This window comes from Misgurnus anguillicaudatus, chromosome 6, assembly GCF_027580225.2.
Source record: "Misgurnus anguillicaudatus chromosome 6, ASM2758022v2, whole genome shotgun sequence".
NCBI lineage: Eukaryota > Metazoa > Chordata > Actinopteri > Cypriniformes > Cobitidae > Misgurnus > Misgurnus anguillicaudatus.
Window position 1 is genome coordinate 29365001 of NC_073342.2, and position 8953 is coordinate 29373953.

Sequence of the window (8953 nt, forward strand, 5' to 3'; positions counted from 1 at the left end):
CCTGGAGAAGTGGGTATACTCTTAATTTTGCCCCCAATTTTGTTTTAAAGCATCCCAGCAATAGATAAATACCCTTTGTTATAAAAGGCATGTAAATAGTCTTGCAAGTAAATCACCACAAAATGGGCTAGTACTATTTTCACATTGTCACTTAATTTCTGATGCTTGACTTCTTAGAGTAAGGATCATTATGAAATCAAAACCACAAAGAGGTGCAGATTTTTCAGAAAATAGGCCTACTGGCTCACAGATTAGGAATAGAAAACTAATTATGAATTGCGAGTACACTTTTTAAGACTGTTCACACAGTAAAAATAGACAACTACAACCCCAAATCAGAATTAAAACTGCAAGCAGTGATGGAAGGGCCCTCGCACACTTGACACCGCCACTCCGTGGCATAAGAATTAAAGGGAACAGTAGTAAATAGGCATTTAAGCATGTAAACATAGGTGAACCATTTAAAAGTGTAGTATAATGTGCCACATTTCCTGTGAGTTTTGTGAGTGAGCGAGTGTGTGTGTGTGTGTGTGTGTGTGTGTGTGTGTGTGTGTGAGTATGAGTGACTACATGTAAATATTGGCACGTAGATGTGGCAGATCTGACTTTGAATAATCAGTGTAAAACATGTTACTTCTTGTTGCCAGCAGGTGGCACTATGGCCATAAGTGACTATTGGCATGTATATGTGTTCAGTCCAGGGCTCTTGTCAATTATGTAAAGTTTGGGACAGATCAGACATTGCATAATCATTGTAAACATGTCACTTCCTGTTGCCAGCTGGTGGCGCTATGACCATAAGTGACTATTGACATGAAGATGTGTTCAGTTCAGGACTCTTATCAATCATGTGAAGTTTGGGACAAATCCGACATTGCATAATCATTGTAAACATGTTACTTCCTGTTACCAGCTGGTGGCGCTATGACCATAACTGACTATTGGCATCATAAGTGACTATTGACATGTAGATGTGTTCAGTCCAGGACTCTTATTAATCATGTGAAGTAAGGGAAAGATCGGACATTGGATAATCAGTGTAAACATGTCACTTCCGGTTGCCAGCTGGTGGCGCTTTGACCATAAGTGACTATTGACATGTATATGTGTTCAGTCCAGGACTCTTATTAATCATGTAAAGTTTGGTACAGATCAGACATTGCATAATCATTGTAAACATGTCACTTCCTGTTGCCAGCTGGTGGCGCTATAACCATAAGTGACTATTGACATGTAGATGTGTTAAGGTCAGGACTCTTAGCAATCATGTGAAGTTTGGGACAGATCAGACATTGCATAATCATTGTAAACATGCCACTTCCTGTTGCCAGCTGGTGGCGCTATAACCATAAGTGACTATTGACATGTAGATGTGTTCAGGTCAGGACTCTTAGCAATCATGTGAAGTTTGGGACAGATCGGACACGGTATGCCTGAGTTCCAGCAACCTGTTTCATAGCGAAACATCAAACTTTGGCTGGCCGAAACAGACACAAATTTTAACATGGAATCAAATCCTTCGCAATTTAGCATCACAAAGGCCTTAAGATGAGACTTACCAAATATGATGATGATCCGACGAAAACTGTAGGAGGAGTTAGTTAAAGTATGACTGCTGGAAATGAGAAAAACTGAGCCAAAATCTGAGAAATAATTCAAAATAGCTGAATTCCTGTTTGGTGTAGGGCGTTGCTCCAAGAGACTTTTTTGTAGGGCTTGTAATAATACATAAGCATACCGAAATTCGTACATGTAAGTTAAACACAGTCCAAGGGCTGCTTCATTCAATATTTGAAAGTGGCGCTAAAACATGTTCCTTCAGGTTGCCAGCTGGTGGTGCTATGGCTATAAATGAAAATTGTGTTCAGGTCAGGACTCTTAGCAATCATGTGAAATTTGGGACAGATCGGACACTGTATGCATGAGTTCCAGCAACTTCCTGTTTTATTGGAAAACATAAAATTTTGTCGGGCCAGAACCGATACAAATATTTACGTAGAGTCAATTTAGCATCACAAAGGCCTTAAGATGACACTCACCAAATATGAAGATGATCCGACGAAAACTGTAGGAGGAGTTAGTTAAAGTATGACGCCTAGAAATGACAAAAACTGCGCCCAAATCACAAAAATAACTCAGAATAGCTGACTTCCTGTTTGGTTTACGGCTTCGCTCCAAGAGACTTTTTTGTAGGTCTTGTCTTATGCTACAGAAGCGTACCGAATTTCGTAATTGTACATCAAACACAGTCCGAGGGCTGCTTCTTTGAAAATTTGTATGTGGCGCTATAGAGCCATTTTCCTACACCTATTTCCAAAGCCTACACCACATGTACGTTTGCATCACTCGTGACATCTGTGCAAAGTTTCATGAGTTTTCGAGCATGTTTAGGCCCTCTAAAGTCCCGCTGAAATCGGAGAAAAAAAATAAAAATAATAATAAAACTGCAAGCAGTGATGGAAGGGCCCTCGCACACATGACACCATCACGCCGTGGCATAAGAATTAAAGGGAACAGTAGTAAATAGGCATTTAACTCATTCACCGCCATTGACGAGTTATCTCGTCATTTATGAGTTCATATTTAACTAATAAATATGCCTTTTTGGACGAATTTCAAAGTGAAAATGTAATACCGCTTTTATCCACCAGATGGCGCCAAGTGGAATTTATCAAAAACGGAAGTTAAAAAGATTTAATGGTTATTTTAACTGCCTTTATGTTTGATAGTCATTCTGAGTCTGATCTCTAACATAAATTCCTTTACAAATACGCAATTTTTTAAGCTTTTTGCTCAAAATGTTGTATTTTTGAAGAGAAATATCCATATTTCAGTGGTTAAATTAAGTAGAAAAAGTAAATATATAACGAAACGTTTTTCCCCATTTTGTTTGTTTGTTTGTTTGTTTATTGTTTGTTTGAAAGCAGAGGGTGTGTTCTTTAATTTGATATAATTTGTATGTTTATATATTTATAGAAAATGATTTTTCCAGCAAGGAATTTTGTGAAAATTTTGTTAAAATCACAAAAATGCAGGTGGGCAACTTTTCTCAAAAAGGCTGGGGGTGAATGAGTTAAGCATGTAAACATAGGTGAACTATTTAAAAGTGTAGTATAATGTGCCACATTTCCTGTTGCTAATTACAAATTACAGCGAGGTAGCATCGTGTAAGATAGCATGAGAGAGGGAGAGAAAGAGAGAGAGAGAGAGAGAGAGAGAGAGAGAGAGAGAGAGAGAGAGAGAGAGAGAGAGAGAGAGAGAGAGAGAGAGAGTGAGCGAGTGTGTGTGTGTGAGTATGACTGACTACATGTAAATATTGGCACATAGATGTGTTCAGTCCAGGACTCTTATTGATCATGTAAAATTTAGGGCAGATCTGACTTTGAATAATCAGTGTAAAACATGTTACTTCTTGTTGCCAGCAGGTGGCGCTATGACCATAAGTGACTATTGGCATGTAGATGTGTTCAGTCCTGGACTCTTGTCAATTATGTAAAGTTTGGGACAGATCAGACATTGCATAATTATTGTAAACATGTCACTTCCTGTTGCCAGCTGGTGGCGCTATAACTATAAGTGACTATTGGCGTGTAGATGTGTTCAGTCCAGGACTCTTATCAATCATGTGGAGTTTGTGACTGATCAGACATTGCATAATTAGTAGGGATGTAACGATTCAATCAAGATTCAATCGCGGTCCTCATTAAAAATGCCTGTCTGAAATCGATTCTGGATCGCAAGGCTGCGATTCTTTGTTTTATGCACAGCTTGTGCCTGTATTACGGCATTTGGTCAGTAGGAAGTCCTTATCAATCTAAAATCATTATGAGTCGGAGTCGTTTATAATGTGCATTTAAAAAAGCAACACTCGTTAAAAAAAATCAATCAAAAAATTCTTTATTATCATGAAAATACCTGAAACAATTTGAAGAACAGCGTATAAATATTCATGTGTAGACATTTCCTGAAATAGCGTTTGTAATGCTACTTCTTGTGTGGCACAAAGGGAGTTTCTGCACGGGAGCGCCCCCTGGTGTTCGGATGTTCCTGGATTTCACCGTAATTCATTCAAATTCATTCATTGAGAAAACGCGCATTTGCACGATGAATCGTTACACCCCTAATAATTAGTGTAAACATGTCACTTCCTGTTGCCAGCTGGTGGCGCTATGACCATAAGTGACTATTGACATGAAGATGTGTTCAGTTCAGGACTCTTATCACTCATGTGAAGTTTGGAACAAATCCGACATTGCATAATCATTGTAAACATGTCACTTCCTGTTGCCAGCTGGTGGCGCTATAACTATAAGTGACTATTGACATGAAGATGTGTTCAGTTCAGGACTCTTAGCAATCATGTGAAGTTTGGGACAAATCCGACATTGCATTATCATTGTAAACATGTTACTTCCTGTTACCAGCTGGTGGCACTATGACCATAACTGACTATTGACATGTAGATGTGTTCAGTCCAGGACTCTTATTAATCATGTGAAGTTAGGGAAAGATCGGACATTGCATAATCAGTGTAAACATGTCACTTCCTGTTGCCAGCTGGTGGCACTATGACCATAAGTGACTATTGACATGTAGATGTGTTCAGTCCAGGACTCTTATTAATCATGTGAAGTTTGGGACAGATCAGACATTGCATAATCATTGTAAACATGTCACTTCCTGTTGCCAGCTGGTGGCGCTATAACCATAAGTGACTATTGACATGTAGATGTGTTCAGTCCAGGACTCTTATTAATCATGTGAAGTTTGGTACAGATCAGACATTGCATAATCATTGTAAACATGTCACTTCCTGTTGCCAGCTGGTGGCGCTATAACCATAAGTGACTATTGACATGTAGATGTGTTAAGGTCAGGACTCTTAGCGATCATGTGAAGTTTGGGACAGATCAGACATTGCATAATCATTGTAAACATGTCACTTCTAGTTGCCAGCTGGTGGCGCTATAACCATAAGTGACTATTGACATGTAGATGTGTTCAGTCCAGGACTCTTATTAATCATGTGAAGTTTGGGACAGATCAGACATTGCATAATCATTGTAAACATGTCATTTCCTGTTGCCAGCTGGTGGCGCTATAACCATAAGTGACTATTGACATGTAGATGTGTTAAGGTCAGGACTCTTAGCAATCATGTGAAGTTTGGGACAGATTGGACACTGTATGCCTGAGTTCCAACAACCTGTTTCATAGCGAAACATCAAACTTTGGCTGGCCGAAACCGACACAAATTTCAATATAGAATCAAATCCTTCGCAATTTAGCATCACAAAGGCCTCAAGATGAGACTCGCCAAATATGATGATGATCCGACGAAAAACTGTAGGAGGAGTTAGTTAAAGTATGACGCCTGGAAATGAGAAAAACTGAGCCAAAATCTGAGAAATAATTCAAAATAGCTGACTTCCTGTTTGGTGTAGGGCGTTGCTCCAAGAGACTTTTTTTGTAGGGCTTGTAATAATACACGAGCATACCGAAATCCGTACATTTAAGTTAAACACAGTCCAAGGGCTGCTTAATTCAATAGATTTGAATATTTGAAAGTGGCCCTAAAACATGTTCCTTCAGGTTGCCAGCTGGTGGCGCTATGGCTATAAATGAAAATTGTTATGTAGATGTGTTCAGGCCAGGACTCTTAGCAATCATGTGAAATTTGGGACAGATCGGACACTGTATGCATGAGTTCCAGCAACTTCCTGTTTCATTGGAAAACATCAAACTTTGTCGGGCCAGAACTGACACAAATATTTACGTAGAGTCAAATCCTTCGCAATTTAGCATCACAAAGGCCTTAAGATGACACTCACCAAATATGAAGATGATCCGACGAAAACTGTAGGAGGAGTTAGTTAAAGTATGACACCTGGAAATGACATAAACTGCGCCCAAATCACAAAAATAACTCAGAATAGCTGACTTCCTGTTTGGTTTACGGCTTCGCTCCAATAGACTTTTTTGTAGGTCTTGTCATACTACAGAAGTGTACCGAATTTCGTAATTGTACGTCAAACACAGTCCGAGGGCTGCTTCGTTGAAAATTTGTAGGTGGCGCTATATAATTTTCATCACTCTTAACATCTGTGCAAAATTTCATGAGTTTTTGAGTATGTTTAGGCCCTCTAAAGTCCTGCTGAAGTCGGAGAAGAAAAAGAAAATAATAATAAATATAGCTGCAAGCAGCGATGGCGGGCCCTCGCACGTTTTTTTACCGCTACACGGTGCCTCCGAGAAAACGATGCACGGTGGGCATGTGCATCAAGTGGGTAAATATCAGTGGACTATTTCATGTTGCTACTGATCCATTTAGGTACTGTAGGTAAAAGAAACCCCACATTTTAGACAAACGGGGGCGCTACTAAGACACTAAATAGACACACCTTTATCTGACCTTTTTGTCAACACTTAACAGCCGACAACTCTGATGTGTGTGCCAAATTTAAATTTAATCTAAGCACGCCAAGAGCCTTAAATATGCCTGAAATAAAAGTAAAGTTTGACGTGTTGCCATGGGAACAGCGTTCGAGATGTCAAAAATTCCTTCTCAATTTATCATCTACAATGTCTCAGCATCATGTTGACCACTTCTGGTGTCAATAACATTATTTACCTAGAAAGAGTATTTAAAAGAACATCGCATGCAACTGTAATGCTTAAATAAGCCTTTAAAATGAAAGTAAAATTTGTCGCGTTGCCATAGGAACAACATTCGAGATATCAAAAATCCCTTCGCAATTTATCATCTACAATGTCTCAGCATCATGTTGACCACTTTTGGTGTCAATCGCATGAATATCCTAGAAGGAGTATTTAAAAGTTCACTGCATGAAACTGTAAGGCTTAAATATGCCTTTAAAATGAAAGTAAAGTTTGACACGTTGCCATAGAAACAACATTCGAGATATCAAAAATCCCTTCGCAATTTATCATCTACTATGCCTCAGCATCATGTTGACCACTTTTGGTGTCAATTGCATGATTTTTCTAGAAGGAGTATTTAAAAGAACATTGCCTGGAACTGTCAAAAAAATCCAGCTTTGTAAATGACACACTTCCTGGCGCCTGCTGGTGGCGCTATACCCAGGAGTCACAATAGGCGCATCGATGCGAGCGGAATCTTCCGACGAACAAACACCCGGCATGGCATCACAATAAGATATTTTTTGCCATAGATATTAGACACTTCCTGTTTCTCTGATTTCACCATAACTTTGCCGCTTCGCCATGGCAACACCGTTCGAGATATCAAAAATCCCTTCGCAATTTAGCAAGTCCAATGTCTCAGCATCATGTTGACCACGTTTGGTGTCATTTGCATGAATCCCCTAGGAGGAGTATTCAAAAAAAAAATTTTTTAAACAATCCAAAATGGCGGACTTCCTGTTGGGCGGAGCTAAAATGTTAGAGGGCGAAAGTTGTTCGGGTCGATGAGATCTATATGTGTACCAACTTTCGTAAATGTGCGTACATGTTTGCCCGATCTGCGCACTCCTGTTTGTTTTTGCATTACAGGGGGCGCTACAGAGCCCCCGTGCCACGCCCGTGTTCCAGCCTTTGCCCGTTCACAATGACGGACGACTCTGACGTCTGTGCCAAATTTCAAGAGTTTTCGAGTATGTTAAGGCACCCAAAATGCCCAAAAGTGTTAAAAAAAAAAAATATAGCTGCAAGCAGCGATGGCGGGCCCTCGCACGTATTTGTACCGCTACACGGTGCGTCCGAGAAAACGATGCACGGTGGGCAAGTGCATCAAGTGGGTAAATATCGGTGGACTATTTATGTTGTTACTGACCCAATTGGGGACTGTAGGTAAAAGAAACCTCACATTTTGGACAAACAGGGGCGCTAGTGAGCGACTTAAGAGGCACACCTATGTCTGACCTGTTTGTCAACACTTAACAGTTGACAATTCTGATGTGTGTGCCAAATTTCAAGTAAATCTAAGCATGCCAAGAGGCTTAAACATGCCTGAAATTAAAGTAAAGTTTGACGCGTTGCCATGGGAACAGCGTTCGAGATGTCAAAAATTCCTTCGCAATTTATCATCTACAATGTCTCGGCATCATGTTGACCACTTCTGGTGTCAATAGCATGATTATTCTAGAAGGAGAATTTAAAGGTTCACAGCATGTAACTGTCAGCCTTAAATATGTGTAAAAATGAAAGTAACGTTTGACAGGTTGCCATGTGAACAGCGTTTGAGATATCAAAAATCCCTTCGCAATTTATCATCTACAATGTCTCGGCATCATGGTGACCACTTTTGGTGTCAATCGCATGAATATCCTAAAAGGAGTATTTAAAAGAACATCGGATGGAACTGTCAAAAAAATCCACCTTTGTGACTGACACACTTCCTGGCGCCTGGTGGTGGCGCTATACCCGAGACTTACAATAGGCACATCAATGCGATCGGAATCTTCAGACGAACAAACACCCCGCATGTCATCACAATAAGACATTTTTTGCCTTAGATATTAGACACTTCCTGTTTCTCTGATTTCGCCATGACTTTGTCGCCTCGCCATGGCAGAACCGTTCGAGATATCAAAAATCCCTTCGCAATTTAGCAAGTCCAATGTCTCGACATCATGATCACCACGTTTGGTGTCAATCCCATGAATCCCCTGTGAGGAGTATTTAAAAGTTCACCGTATGCATTTTTTAAACAATCCAAAATAGCCGACTTCCTGTTGGGCGGAGCTAAAATGTTAGAGGGTGAAAGTTGTTCGGGTCGATGAGATCTATATGCGTACCAACTCTCGTACATGTGCGTACATGTTTGCCCGATCTGTGCCCCAATGTTTGTTTTTGCATTACAGGGGGCGCTACAGAGCTCCCTTGCCACGCCCGAGTTCCAGCCTTTGATGGGTCCTAATGGCCGACGACTCTGACATCTCTGCCAATTTTCAAGAGTTTTTGAGTATGTTAA